Below are 16,161 nucleotides of genomic sequence, written 5' to 3'. Positions count from 1 at the left end.
TAATTAGACTAAGATACAGGAGAAAATCCTCTAGATGGATTTGAATTCCAGTTCTCCCCATCAATTAAACCAAGACGTGTCTTATTCATCATTGTTTAACCTTTCGGTGCTTTAGTGTACAGTTACATGCCCCCATTATAGTTGACACAAACCCTGCAGGTGAAATATAGTCTAACTAACTCATAGTGGTGTGCCCCCTTTCATTCTCCATTTCCTGACCTTGTAATAGGGGTTTGTGACATGTGTAGTGAAGCATAGGGGTGAGAGAGGACTGGGGGAGTAGTGTAGTGAGGGATAGGGGTGAGAGAAGAATGGGGGAGTACAGCGACGAGAGGCTAAGTGTCAGGATTTATGGAGGTGATGGTGACAGCATCCCACTAGAGGCCATCAGACTCGCCTGCACCAGGGTTACTTCAGACCCTATTAAGATTTTTGTTTTGGTTTACAGCTGGTTTGAAGACTGACTGCAAGGTGTCCTTTCTTGTTTCATAAGTAGTATGTTTCAGAGTATTACGCAACAGGAAGTCAGTCAATTTATTTGTGTTGTCAGAGTGAACAGTTTTATTAATTCCATGGCATATTCCCTTTGATTATCAAAAGAAGGATTCGTTACTTTGTTTTGTTGGAAAGGGATAGGCATTATCATGGTAAATACATGAATAGAACAGTTAGTGTATCAATAAAATAGAAGTAGCCAGTGGACATCCAAATCTAAAAATAGTGTTACAATTTTGGTGGTGTCAAACACATCAGAAATAATCCCTTAACAAATTGCCAATAAAGAGCTAAATGTTGTCTGTGTTTAGCCTGACTGAAATTATAGCCCTGGACAAATCCAGACTGGTTAAGTGTATGTCTTCGGGGCATCTTTTGTGAGCTGAGAGAGAGATTTTTTTTTTTTTGAAGAAAGGTGACCTTGCCTGTTTAGTTTAACTTCAGGTGGTTTCCGCTCGTTCTGTCAACGCGATCGACGTTCCAGCCTCTTTGCATTCTTTCACTGTATGCAAAGAGCCACTGCAGGGAGTAAACGATGGCAGGCTATCATTACCAGATTCATTTGTTTGGGCTTCTCTGATCCCTCTTGAAACTCTGTTTCAAAAGCCTTAAAATAAGCTGTGTGAAAAATAAAAATGTGGTGTTAAAATTGTTGTTCAAATTCATTTTGTTGTGATGGAACTCATATTGTAAGATTGAGAGGGGGACAGGTGTTTGTAGATTTAAAGGAAGAATAAGACAAAATTACAAACTTTATTACTAGATGTTCTGCATTTACCTTGACATGATCCATTTCAGAGTAATCAACATATTTCACTGTGGCAATACCTGAGCAGAAACTGAACCATTATTCATGATGGCAATGACTGTGCATTCATAGCAAGACAGGTGAGAACATAACGTGTTGTACAGCATGCTATTTGTCAAGCCTGGTAGATTGTGTCATGAGTTAACCACTTTGACCTCGGCAGCTATGACATTATCGGTCATTGACACAAACCCACACTTCATGCTTACTCTTAGTGAAGGACCTTGGAGGGCACCGGCACACATATCAATCAATCAAGGGTGCCCCATGCTCTCTGTAGGTAGAAGTTGCCCCTAGGTACTGATAGTTCTTCCACCGCTTTCATATTACAGCTTCGTATTAAAACAATATAAATCAAATCAAATCAAATCAAATTGTATTGGTCACATGCGCCGAATACAACAGGTGCAGACATTACAGTGAAATGCTTACTTACAGCCCTTAACCAACAGTGCATTTATTTTTAACAAAAATAGTAAAAATAAAACAACAAAAAAATAAGTGTTGAGAAAAAAAAGAGCAGAAGTAAAATAAAATAACAGTAGGGAGGCTATATATACAGGGGGGTACCGTTGCAGAGTCAATGTGCGGGGGCACCGGCTAGTTGAGGTAGTTGAGGTAATATGTACATGTGGGTAGAGTTAAAGTGACTATGCATAAATAATTAACAGAGTAGCAGCAGCGTAAAAAGGATGGGGTGGGGGGGCAGTGCAAATAGTCCGGGTAGCCATGATTAGCTGTTCAGGAGTCTTATGGCTTGGGGGTAGAAGCTGTTGAGAAGTATTTTGGACCTAGACTTGGCACTCCGGTACCGCTTGCCGTGCGGTAGCAGAGAGAACAGTCTATGACTAGGGTGGCTGGAGTCTTTGACAATTTTGAGGGCCTTCCTCTGACACCGCCTGGTATAGAGGTCCTGGATGGCAGGAAGCTTGGCCCCAGTGATGTACTGGGCCGTACGCACTACCCTCTGTAGTGCCTTGCGGTCGGAGGCCAAGCAGTTGCTATACCAGGCGGTGATGCAACCAGTCAGGATGCTCTCGATGGTGCAGCTGTAGAATTTTTTGAGGATCTGAGGACCCATGTCAAATCTTTTCAGTCTCCTGAGGGGGAATAGGCTTTGTCGTGCCCTCTTCACGACTGTCTTGGTGTGTTTGGACCATGATAGTTCGTTGGTGATGTGGACACCAAGGAACTTGAAGCTCTCAACCTGTTCCACTACAGCCCCGTCGATGAGAATGGGGGCGTGCTCAGTCCTCTTTTTTTTCCTGTAGTCCACAATCATCTCCTTTGTCTTGGTCACGTTGAGGGAGAGGTTGTTGTCCTGGCACCACACGGCCAGGTCTCTGACCTCCTCCCTATAGGCTGTCTCATCGTTGTCGGTGATCAGGCCTACCACTGTTGTGTCGTCGGCAAACTTAATGATGGTGTTGGAGTCGTGCCTGGCCATGCAGTTATGGGTGAACAGAGAGTACAGGAGGGGACTGAGCACGCACCCCTGAGGGGCCCCCGTGTTGAGGACCAGTGTGGCAGATGTGTTGTTACCTACCCTTACCACCTGGGGGCGGCCCGTCAGGAAGTCCAGGATCCAGTTGCAGAGGGAGGTGTTTAGTCCCAGGGTCCTTAGCTTAGTGATGAGCTTAGAGGGCACTATGGTGTTGAATGCTGAGCTGTAGTCAATGAATAGCATTCTCACGTAGGTGTTCCTCTTGTCCAGGTGGGAAAGGGCAGTGTGGAGTGCAATAGAGATTGCATCATCTGTGGATCTGTTGGGGCGGTATGCAAATTGGAGTGGGTCTAGGGTTTCTGGGATAATGCTGTTGATGTGAGCCATGACCAGCCTTTCAAAGCACTTCATGGCTACAGACGTCAGTGCTACGGGTCGGTAGTCATTTAGGCAGGTTATCTTAGAGTCCTTGGGCACGGGGACTATGGTGGTCTGCTTGAAACATGTTGGTATTACAGACTCAGTCAGGGACATGTTGAAAATGTCAGTGAAGACACTTGCCAGTTGGTCAGCACATGCTCGGAGTACACGTCCTGGTAATCCGTCTGGCCCTGCGGCCTTGTGAATGTTGACCTGCTTAAAAGTCTTACTCACATCGGCTACGGAGAGCGTGATCACATAGTCATCCGGAACAGCTGGTGCTCTCATGCATGCTTCAGTGTTGCTTGCCTCGAAGCGAGCATAGAAGTGGTTTAGCTCGTCTGGTAGGCTTGTGTCACTGGGCAGCTCGCGGCTGTGCTTCCCTTTGTAGTCTGTAATAGTTTTCAAGCCCTGCCACATCCGACGAGCGTCAGAGCCAGTGTAGTACGATTCAATCTTCAATATTCAGTATTACAATGTTACGTATTAAAGCTGTAGAAAACAGCAAAGATGGGGAATACACACAAAAAAAGCATTAATATTGCCCTTTTATGGTGCTTTCCTCAGCCACATGAAACTTCTAAGATCACATGGCTAGTACCCCACTTAAAAATGTGTGACTGGCCAGAGGGCCAATTCTCTTATCTATAGGGGATCTGCCTTGCACGCTTGATGATGGAGAGGGTCATTCACTTGTGAGCAGGGCCTGATTGGTTTGACCCCAAGGCCATGTCATGTTAAATACACCCCACATTCTTGGAGTAACTGACAGATAAAACAGAGCAAAACTTGGGGTGCCACACAGTGTCTAATCATGTAGGCGACGGCGACACTCCCACACCGAGGCACCACCTGACTGATCTGACCCTTGACCTGTTGGAGCACCGCCACTTCAGACACTCCAGGGTCAAACATGCTGACACAACAACGCAGGAGAACCTCACCATACGCACACACAAATGTTCAAACCATACACCCTGCAAAAATGGGCAAAGACCTGACCTCAATGGTCTTTCACTTAATTGCTTCATTTCTTAAATAAAGAGAGCTTTCCTTTAAAGACATTGAAGATACTGTCCTGGAACTGAGGTGCGGATGAGTCCTTGTCAAGCAATGACATGCCATATCTTCAACTGCACAACTGGGAGTCTACCTACCGCATTGCAATGGATGGCCTGGGACAAGTCAATGGATATGCTTTGAAAAGGTGTGAGTGATGCTCCTCCATAAATGGATGGAAGAGGCCCTTTTGTTAACTATGAGCAAGCAAACACCAAAGGGCTGTAATGTGAAGCCAAGCCCCCTGTCAACAGCTCAAACATCACCTGAATGAGAGGAGGGATGTGGGGGGAGGAAAGGGGAGGAAGGGGGAGGAGCACACAGACATTGACCCTCACCACCCAAAAAAAGGACTCCTTCATTGATTTTAAGTGCTCTTTGTAGAAACCAGATCTGATGACAGAAAACAAACAGGGGAAGAGGTTTAGAGTAGCGGGGGTGTTTGGATTGGTATTTTACCACAGTAACCAATCCACTGTTTACTGAGAGCCAAAGCCGCCAAATGGCTGCTGTTTTAGAATGCTCCAAATGACTCAGCCAAACAGAAGGTGGACCAGGAATGGCATTGGGGAGTAATATGGTGTAGGGAAGATAGCTAGCCAGCGCTGTGCTATGGAGATTACCCGAATGTGCCAGAGACGTTTCATTATAGGGAGTACTTCTATATTCCCATTTATAGTATAATAAGTATTCAGCTCCAAGAGTTTCTCTGTGGAACAGTAGGGAGCGCTGCAGAAATGTTGAGTTCATGTCTTGGCTGTTATGTTGAGGCAATTATCTCATGTTTTTCTGGGTTTTGCCAGTGATTAATGGACACAATCTGTTCGATCCCTTCACATGCAAAGAATCCAGTCTTGGCACCATGGTGTATTTGTTTGCCTCGTGCTCTACTGGCTCTGTCTGGGAGCCTCAAAAAAGGCAATGGAAACACAACTTGTGTGTTTTCTAGGCTAATCATGATATGTGCAGTCAATCTGCAAATGTACACACTTGACATATGCCACGTGCCTAAAGACTATTGAACTGATAAAATCATATATGTAAAAGTACAGACAGGTCTGTGCTGTTGGAGAACTTACAATAAAGTTATGTAAGAGCCAAAGTTTCTGTGAAGAACTTAAATCTACCCTTGTGTGTGAAACCTCATTTGGGTTGTGTATAGTAGGCTACAGTATGCTTTGAGGCTGGTGGTTGACAATAGAAAAGCCTCCACATCGCCATAAAGCGAGCATGTTCGGACGTGCACTGTTGTGGAAACACTGCTGCTTTTAAGACAACTGAACTGTCTAATATTTATTGTTTGGTTTTGGGTTACAGCACTGAATTACGACACTGGACTGGAGGAGCAACAGGGCCAACAGTGGAGACAGAGGAGGGGGATTTCCCACTTTCCCAGCCCAGACCTGTGCGTCCCAAATGGCACCCTATTCCCTGTGTAGTGCACTACTTTTGACCAGCGCCCCATGGACCCTGGGACCAGAGCCCTATGGACCCTGGTCAAAAGTAGTGCACTAAATAGGGAATAGCGTGCGATTTAGTCTGTGGGTTCTGTTTAAGATATAACACCAACTCCAGTTGATAGATGAAGAGTTTCCATATCAGGTGGATTTGTCCGGAGGGGCTCTCCGTTGATGGATAGGTCTACCTTACCCAGGGTATTTCTTAAGCTGATGTCTCTCCCTCGCTCCAAAATGACGGAGAAGTACAGTTAAGCCCCTGGAGACTTCATTTGAGATGTACATCTCCAAGCCCACCCAGAAGAATATTACAATAAATGTTTAATAAGTTACACAACCCTCCTCTCCGTGGGTTGACTTTCTGGGTATGGTGCCAAAGTCTTGTATACATTACCCCCTCCTCCCCACATTAATTTAGTATGATCCTAATGGAAATAGAGCTTTTTTCTTCTCCTTCAAGACTTTCTCTACAACATGAAGACTGAGGCAGAGGAGCTCAAATGTGCAGTTAATTTTGGTGAGCATCACACTCTTTTCATAACAAAGATTTTCTAATGTTTTCCAGACCAGCGAAGGGGGGAAAAGCAGCGGCAGCAAGCACTGTGGTGGCTCCATCACTGTGTTAGATAATGTCTTGGCACTGCAAGCTTTCTGAAGCATAAATAAGGTGATTATAAAAGATGGTGGTGGTAATGGCAGAATGAGTCCAGCAGCTCTCTGTCTCTGCTGCCTGGTGCCCCCTGCTGGAAAACTCAATGCACATGCAAAATAACATTTGATCCCTCCGAATTTTCTCAGATTGTTTTCATATGTGGTGTGAATACCCTGCTTTGAATCTAAAGGGGATTCCAATTCTGCATTCAGAGTAATTCACTTCAGTCAAAGGCCTCTGTCAGCTTTTGAGTGGGGCTAACCTGTGCTATTTCAGATGCCAATGAGTGTGTGCACGGTGAGTGAGAAGTACTGGGAGACATTAAAGTGAAACACAGACAAAGGAATTAAAAGTGGACGGGAGGGAGAGAGAAAGTGAACGGATAAGCGGGAGAGAGAAAGAAAGAGAGAGAGGGGGAGGGAAGGAGGTAGAGAGAAAGCCTGCAGAGCCTAGATCAATCCTGTCATTATTGTAATGGATATGTAATGTTTTCTCTCCTGGGGCCAGTAATTGTTACCAAACCTGGTGTTCAGAAGTGCAGGTGGACAAATTACTCCATACAGAAAAAACACCATTACTTTCCATGGTAGTGGGTGGAACTTGCTTCGCTGCAGTTAAACTAATCATGTCCACAATGGAGGAGGTAGCTGGGGAGAAAACATGCGCAGTTTGGTGGCAGAATTGTCTGATTATCTCCCTGAGGAGATCCTTTTCTTGTACTGCTTGTTCCTTTCCACCACTACTGTTATATCCTAAAATTATTCTAGGTTATGTACCCCATGTGTATGAAACTGTTTTTCAACCTCCCTCCATTGCCCAGCACTATTGTCTTTGAAATGCCCCCTCGGTTAGCTAGCAGACACCACAACACCACTCAGTTCTGAATGCATTTGGGCATGCTGTTCCTTTGTACAATAAACGCTGAAAAGTACTGCTAATACATTTAACATTTTTTTTACATTTTAGTAATTTAGCAGACGCTCTTATCCAGAGTGACTTACAGTTAGTGAGTGCATACATTTTCATAATAGACTTTTGATAAAATCAAGTGGGAAGACAGCCACTCTTGGCGTAAAGCCACTTCCCTCATCTGTCCTGCTTCATCCAGACTTCTGTGTACTACAACTACTTCACACATTTTTGTGGTTATAGGGAAACGGCCCTAGCATTTCCACATAGACATACTACTCATGTTCCAACCATGCACTATACCGGCATGTACTGACCCCTTTAAACCTCCACGCTCCATATAACCCATCTGAACACCTCCCTCTAGCTGCCTCAAACTACCCATGAGTCTTAAAAACCACCATATGGTCCTCTACGTCATATAAATACTGGACACCTCACAGCTCTCTCCAAAGTCAAGAGCTGGCTCTGTTCAAACGACTTGTTGCACTGCGTTTTCAGATATGAATGTCATATCTGGCTTTTTTATTTTATTTTTCTGACGAACATCTTTCTTTTCAATCCCAGATGGCCTTTAGTTGGACTCTTCAAAGTCGACGCACACGGACGCACATCAAAAGGCGAATTCCACAGCTTTTAAAGTGTTGTAATTACCAGAGTGCAAGAGCACATATGTGGGCCATATTGCATCAATCAATCAAAGACGAACGTCCGAGTTTAATCACTTCGCCACGGTTGCAATGATCATTCTGACACCCGAAAGGTGGTTCAAACTTATATTTTGAGAAAAGGAAAGAAAGAAAGAAAGAAAGAAAGAAAGAAAGAAAGAAAGAAAGAAAGAAAGAAAGAAAGAAAGAAAGAAAGAAAGAAAGAAAGAAAGAAAGAAAGAAAGAAAGAAAGGGGAAATATGTTGTTTTTGTATCTATAACCAGAGAAGATGACACTGGCCATTTGAGTGTAGGCCCTGTAACCAGATCATACCCACCAAGTCCACAGTTCTTCAGATCAGTGGTCTTGTTGTTATGTTTTTGTATGGCCTTGGATAAACAACATGAAAGCTTATTGTTATTCAACGTAGAACAAAAACTAAATGTTCTCTCACTTTTTGTGGCAAATACTGCATTTGCATTTCCAGACTAGCAGCTCTTGCTTTTAGTGCAAATTAAGTTAACTCAATTCACTTTTTCTTCAAGCAACTTGACTCCTATTCTGTTAACTTTGACTCAAATCCTGATAATGATATTTATATTGTCTGATTGAAATTCTCATGTACACTAGTTTAGATAGCAATACACCTCTTGGACATGATCATATTATTTTGTGTTCTGACCTCCAGCAACATTTTGGGTTGATACACCCCACCATTCTATGTGAGAAGAGTCATGTTTCTGGTCAATGACTCACAACGCCATGCCCAACCGCAGGTCTGTGCCCTTGTGTTCGTTCCTTCAACCCCCCGCTCTCTCCACCCTCTTGTACAGTGCTCTTGTCTGATGGAACGTGCCTCAGAAACCATTTCCATGCTCTCTCACAGAGAAAACTTGCAAACAGCTGCATTTTCCATTAGAAGTGGTTAGAAAGTCATTTTTTCTTTCGGAGAGAGTAGGGGAGCGAGGGAATAAGGAGAATGGGTGGGAGGGGTGTAGATGAAAGCCAGAGAAGTCTAGAGAGTTTAAGTGGGAAAACATGTGGCGGTTGCTCAGCTGCATGGTTCCTGCCTTCCTTCATCAGCAAAATACAGCCTTGGTTAAACATGTTAGAATACAAATTCTATGACAGACAGACAGACAGACACAGATGGACGGAGGGATGGGCAGACATGCGGAAAGATAAGTAGGTAGGTAGGTAGGTAGGTAGCAGTGGTGGAATAAGTACCCAATAGTCATACTTGAGTAAAAGTAAAGATACATTATTAGAAAATTACTCAAGTAAAAGTGAAAGTCACCCAGTAAAATACTACTTGAGTAAGTCTAAAAGAATTTGGTCAAAAGTAAATGTAGTTGCTAAAATATACTTAAGTATCAAAAGTAAAAGTACAAATAATGTAAAATGCCTTGTATTAAGCAAACCAGATGGCACAATTTTATTTTATTTATTTATTTATGTATAGCCAGGGTCACACTCCAACACTCAGACATAATTTACAAACAAAGCATTTGTGTTTAGTGATTCCCCAGATCAGAGGCAGTAGGGATGACCAGGGATGTTCTCTTGATAAGTGTGTGAATTGGACCATTTTCTGTCCTGCTAAGCATTCAAAATGTAACGAGTACTTTTGGGTGCCAGGGAAAATATATGGAGTAAAAAGTACATATTTTCTTTTGGAATGTAGTGAAGTAAATGTAGAAGTTGTCAAAAATATAAATAGTAAAGTAAAGTACAGATACTTAAGTAGTACTTTAAAGTATTTTTACTTAAGTTCTTTACACCACTGGTAGGTAGGTAGGTAGGTACACTACCGGTCAAAAGTTTTAGAACACCTACTCAGTCAAGGGTTTTTCTTTATTTTTACTATTTTCTACATTGTATAATAATAGTGAAGACATCAAAACTATGAAATAACACATATGGAATCATGTAGTAACCAAAAAAGTGTTAAACAAATCAAAATAAATTTTATATTTGAGATTCTTCAAATAGCCACCCTTTGCCTTGATGACAGCTTTGCACAATCTTGGCATTCTCTCAACCAGCTTCATGAGGTAGTCACCTGGAATCACCGGTAGTGTATGTAGGTAGGTAGGTAGGTAGGAAGATAGGTAGGCAGGAAGCAGAGGAGAGTGGTGGGAGGAGCTATTGGAGGACGGGCTCATTGTAAAGAGTAATGGAATCAATGGAACAGAGTCAAACATTTGGTTTCCATATGTTTGATGTGTTTGATACCATTCCATTTATTCCATTCCAGTCTGTACAATGAGCCCGTCCTCCTATAGCTCCTCCCACCAGCCTCCTCTGGCACGAACGTATGCAAGGAGGTACAGTACTAGGTAGGTAGGTATCCGGGGAAGGCCTCCCATAACTTGCTCATACATACATTCTCTCTGTTTTTAATTTTACAGCTGGAAGACATTCTCCACTCTCTTAAACTAACATATTACTCGTTAATGCAGTGTGTTTTGTGCCATGGACTATTCCCAAAAGCACCCAAGTAATCTGGTCATCTAATTCTCTCCCAATCTAATTGGCTGATAGTAAATAAACACGCATCGCCATTGTAAATTCTGTGACCTTTCTAGAAAATTGAAGTGACAAACAAGACATTTGCAGGTTGAGAATGGGCTCCTCTTTAGCATGGATGTCATCATATCACCTCTAAATATTCACAATTCTTCAGTGCCTTTGCCATTCAGAACCTCTTTGATAGACAGTACGGTTGACCATAATGATTGTATAATTACTGTACATGGTAATACAATGGAATGACATTTAGGAGGTTTTGAGGCTCTCTCTCTGACTAAGGAACAAAGTCAGTTACTATGGGTAAAGGTGAGAACAGTCATGAACACTGTGAAAGGTTGTGTTGCTTTGAGGACAAGATGTGAGGACGATTTCCCACTGCAGGTGTTGCCATAGTAATATCTAGTGGCTTTTAGAAAACTGGTGCCAGAACCTTTTTCAAGACAAAATTAATCTCATCTCATCTTTGGTTTGAGAATGTCTGTATGATCTTATCATAACATGGTGATCATTTACACTGGAAATATTTGATTCACTTTCTTCAAGACATGCTAGGATGATTACATATATAGGATCTTCATTTCACCAGTATTATCATAGCAAAATAATCCTGCAACACCAGGATTTGACTGTTTAGTCAGTAATGTTGCTTGATCGGTGGTGAGCTGGACAAAAGGAGGCTACATGAAAAGTGCAATACTGTTAATATATACTGAATAAAAATAAAAATGCAACATGTAAAGTGATAGTCCCATGTTTAATGAACTGAAATAGAAGATCCCAGAAATGTTCCATACGCACAAAAAGCTTATTTCTCTCAAATGTTGTGCACAAATTTGTTTACATCCCTGTTAGTGATTATTTGTCCTTTGCCAAGATAATCCATCCACCTGACAGGTGTGGCATATCAAGAAGCTGATTAAACAGCATGATCATTACACAGGTGCACCTTGTGCTGGGGACAATAAAAGGTCACTCTAAAATGTGCAGTTTTGTCACACAACACAATGCCACAGATGTCTCAAGTTTTGAAGGAGTGTGCAATTGGCATGCTGACTGCAGGAATGTCCACCAGAGGTGTTGTCAGAGAATTGAATGTTCATTTCTCTACCATAAGCCACCTCCAATGTCATTTTAGAGAATTTGGCAGTATGTCCAACCGGCCTCACAACCGCAGACCACGCCAACCCAGGATCTCCACATCCGGCTTCTTTACCTGCGGGATCGTCTGAGACCAGCCACCTGGACAGCTGATGAAACTGAGGAGTATTTCAGTCTATAATAAAGCCCTTTTGTGGGGAAAAACTCATTCTGATTGGCTGGGCCTGGCTCCCCAGTGGGTGGGCCTGGCTCCCAAGTGGGTGGGCCTGGGAGGGCATAGGCCCCTGCCCAGTCATGTGAAATCCATTGATTAGGGCCTAATGAATTTATTTCAATTCCGTAAATAAACTGTAACTCAGTAAAATCGTAGAAATGTTATATGTTAGTGCAGGTTTTCAGCAATTTTTTTTACATGTAAATCACAAAGCTCATCTGTATTTGCTGCAGCGCAGGAAAATTCTCAGCAACAAAAGAGTGATCTAATTAAGATCCTACATCTATACTTTGTTTGTTTTCACTCTTTCTCCTCAACCCCACTGTCTGAGAGTGCACAGAGTTTCTCTCATACTCTCAAATGAAATAATTAGCATGCATTCATTATGTCATGCTAAGTGTGTATGCTTTCACAGCTTTTGCTTTTTAATTGCTCACTGCCTCGGGGCGACCACAACATTTAATACAAAGGCTGATCAATAACAGTGGGTTGCATTGTAGCAATGGGCTCGTGGCTCGGCTGCCTCGCTCGCCTAGCTGTTATTAATGAGAGTGAGATGCAACGTTGACGTGAGCCGGGTCAAAGACTGGGTCAGAGATGTACCGTGAAGGGCCACCCTCCCGGATAATGAACCCCCTGTGGATTGTGGGCCAGCACAGGTTAACGAACATGCAAAGTGCAATTAGAGACTAGTTTGACCGGGGCACCCTAAAGAGGTCGATGAGGAGTTGATGTGGGTGAGAAGTCGTCCTGCTTTGACGTTGGATCAAAACATTGGATGGTTGTTTGGTTTGGTTGGATGGGAGAGGGAGTTGTGATTGTTTTTGTGTGTTTTTTATGATCTCCTTACTTAGGCCTTTGTATTCCTTGCGGAACATAGGCCATCGATGAATCGCCTCCATCCATTTCGGTCTTTTGCCCTCCTCTCCAGGCGTTGTCATGTCAGACACTCAGCCTTCATCTCCTGCTCCGTGCTTTGTCTCCGGGTGGTTCTAGGTCTTCTTCTTATGCATTTGCCTTGTGGGTTCCATGTTAGAGCCCGTTTTGTGATTGAATTATTGTTTGTTCTGAGTGTGTGACCTATCCAACTTCACTCTCCTCTTGAGATGTTCTTCTATTGTTTCTTGTTTAGTAGTTTCCCACAGCTTGATGTTGCTGATGTATCTGGCCAGTGGACTCTGAGACAGTGGTTGTTGTAATTTGTTCAGTATGTTAGTGGTGGTTCTCCATGTTTCAGATCCGTACAGAAGAATGGATTTCATTTCATTTGAGTTGAATATTTTCCATTTTGTTTTAAGTGAGATGTTTTTAGTTTTCCAGATCTTATTTAGGGTGTTGAATGCTATTCTTGCGTTACCAATTATTTGTTTCACATCTTCCTCCATCCACAGTTATCACACTACCTAGGTGGGTGAATCTGGCTACTTCCTCTAGGTGGTTGTTTCCATGGTTATTGGTGTGTTGTCTTTACTGTTGATCCTCATGATCCTTATGTACTAATAGTGCCAAATCATCAGCAGAGATCCTCTAGCTGCTCGGTCAGGCTCCACTGAATACGGGTTCGGTTATTGTTGGTTGTTTGTTTCATGATCCAGTCGACGCAAAGGAGGAAGAGGAAGGGAGAGAGCAGGCAGCCCTGCCAAACCCCTCATGAAGGACTTGACACTGCATTCCTTGGTAGGTGTGCTTAATGATATCATGAATTTGGGTGGGATTCTATAGTGTGCCATAAGTTTCCACAGCATCTCTCGGTCTATACTGTGAAACACCTTTTCAAAATCAATAAAATTGACGTAGACAGGAGAGTTAAATTCTATGGATTGCTCAATGATAATTCTGATGGTTTTTCATCCACCACTTCTCGTAGTCTCTCTAATTGCCTTAATAGTAGCTAATGAATGTAGACATACAGTACACTTCTGATCCTAAGATTATAAAGTTGATGTTTGACATTTCATCAAAATAAAACACATTCCTACTGTAACTTTGTGCTAAGCAGTATGGGTTATATAATCCATTTTCCCTCAACAAAGTACTGAACATTTTCAGGAAAGGCATAAAATATTTTCTTATCTGTGTCCCTGGCTCTGCGGCTCAGTGAAGTCAAGGTAAATCCCTGTTGGTCGGAGTTGTTCGGGTTCACTTCCTTCTCATCGCTGCAGGACCATACGCACAGGGGTGTGACAAAGCCCCCAGATTGAGGGGACACTTATCAGGACTTCCAAACGCAGGGGACAACTCAAGGTCACTCTAAATTGGCTCACGAGAGAGATCTGCCCACCACCTCAAGGCAATCTGAGTCCTGCTCCTCCCTTCAATGATGTGTAACTCCCCTGGCCACTCTGCGGCACAGAGAAGGCTGGCCACTGTCTTGCAAATGGGGCGAGACTGACAAAGAATGGAGTGATTCTTGTCTGTGTCCTTGGAGCAGAGACTGACAAAGAGCTCAACGTCAGGGAGCGTTTAACACCACCATACTGTTATGTTATATCAAGTTTGATGGTTGTAGGTTTGGCCTTCATATTAACAGTATGTTTCATGACATTTTCCTGTCATAGCCACTAGAGTAAGCTCTGACCTCAGGCTATCAAAGCCACGGTCATAGTCACTTTCCTGTCTTGCATCTCACTCACAGACAGTACACAGCGGGATCAGGGAGAAAGTTTTCTTCACTGTTCCAAAGTCAAGTGTATGCAAAGGCTCTGCTGCACAAACTTCAAGCTAATTGCTCCCAGTATCAGGGGGCATCCCTCCCTCCCTCCCTCCCTCCCTCCCTCTCAGAGCAGTGACAAAGCAGAGCCGTGGGCTGTGGTGGTTACTGAGGTGCCATGCCTCCTCAGTGGAGCTCTGGGACAGTCCTGCTGTGCACAGCAGAGGGGCGGCTCACTTCTACAGGAGCAAACGTCGATTATCTCTTTCTCAGTTCCCTGTAGAGGGGTCATACTATTCTATAGCCCTGGTCCTCTCAGAATGTTGATCCTTGTGGCATATTAGTCGACATGGTAAATATGGATTACAATCCCCTTCCCCCACTGTCACTCTACCTAATTCTTGCTCCTGCTGTTGATGTCTATATTTGAACATTTGTTAAATATGAATTGGCATTGAGTAATTTCCCCTTGCCTTGAACGTACATTAATTGAATCATCCTCTTCCTTTTGACACTGCACACATGAACAAGATTCCATCTTCATTGATGCTTGAAAAACCTTGCTTTCATTCAAATGTATTTTAAATCAATAACATCAGTAATTTGAGGCCAAACTGTGTTGTTTTGCAATTATGTGCTGGAGTGAGGCATCTCAAATCTGCCTCCGAATTCATGGAAAGAGAAAATTCATGAATGACCCAATATTAATGATAAAAACACTATGTTTGTGGAGGAAAGTTTGTTAAGGTTATTGGAGTTAGCTGAAAGGAATCATTAATGAGCACATGGCTCACAGAGAGAAAAAGCATCCCCCTGCTCTTCCCCCAGGACATTGTCCAATGGTTGTTATGCTAATCAGTTAATTAATACCACGCATATCATTAGTGCAAAATGAAGATTCAAATGCCAGCAGACATTAATTACCGCTGAAGACCTTGTTGAGCATTTCTGCCATGAATGCTAACAATCTGCCAAGAGTCATTTATGAACATTCGTTTCATCTCTGTCATCTTGCAGACACAATGAGGTGCAGTGTTAAGATGCTTCTTATCACTAAACCACTTGTTGTTCTGCCCTGACCTTACATGCTATGTATGTCTGAGAACAAATATTAAAACAACTGTTGTTGAATATTTTACACAGTTACACGTTTATTATACTGTGGTGATGTAGATACAGTGATGACTTCATAATGATCAAGCCAAAGTAGGGACAAGCCTAATTATATTTTTCACTCATTAAAATTGTTTCGCAAAAATACTAAGCCTACAGTGTTTCATTGAATCTTTCATTGCAGAAGCTTGGTAATTAACTCATTTTTCTGTGGGGGAGGTTGAATATATAGGTTTTTTAAATTATAAATTGATCTCAGTCTTTTGAGTGACCTCTGTGTTCACATAAGAACTGTTTAGCCAGGTAATTTTGCTAATATGTCTAGTTCGCCTTTAAAACTAGCCCGAGACTCAGTACCAAATCTTCATTACATTTTAAAATATATATAAAAAAGATGGTGATGGCAATTGGGTCTGTGCCAACCTATAAACACCTTCTTAATTAAATTCCCTACACACATAATTAATTGATTTCCAACCGCCATGCTGAGCACCTCTTACAGCAGTTACCTGCTGGGCAAGTTAATCGTCAGGTTAGATGCTTAGCCTGAGGTGACTTTGTGCTGTGAATTATAATGATAGCTAGTCATTTCATTACTGTCAGAGTGAGCTGATTACAGTTTTCCTAATCATATTATTAACCATAATGCCACAATGAGTGCA

Source organism: Coregonus lavaretus, assembly GCF_964263955.1.
Source record: "Coregonus lavaretus genome assembly, chromosome: 13".
Classification (NCBI taxonomy): domain Eukaryota; kingdom Metazoa; phylum Chordata; class Actinopteri; order Salmoniformes; family Salmonidae; genus Coregonus; species Coregonus lavaretus.
The sequence above is the reverse complement of the archived record's forward strand: the minus strand, read 5'-3'. Positions refer to the sequence as shown.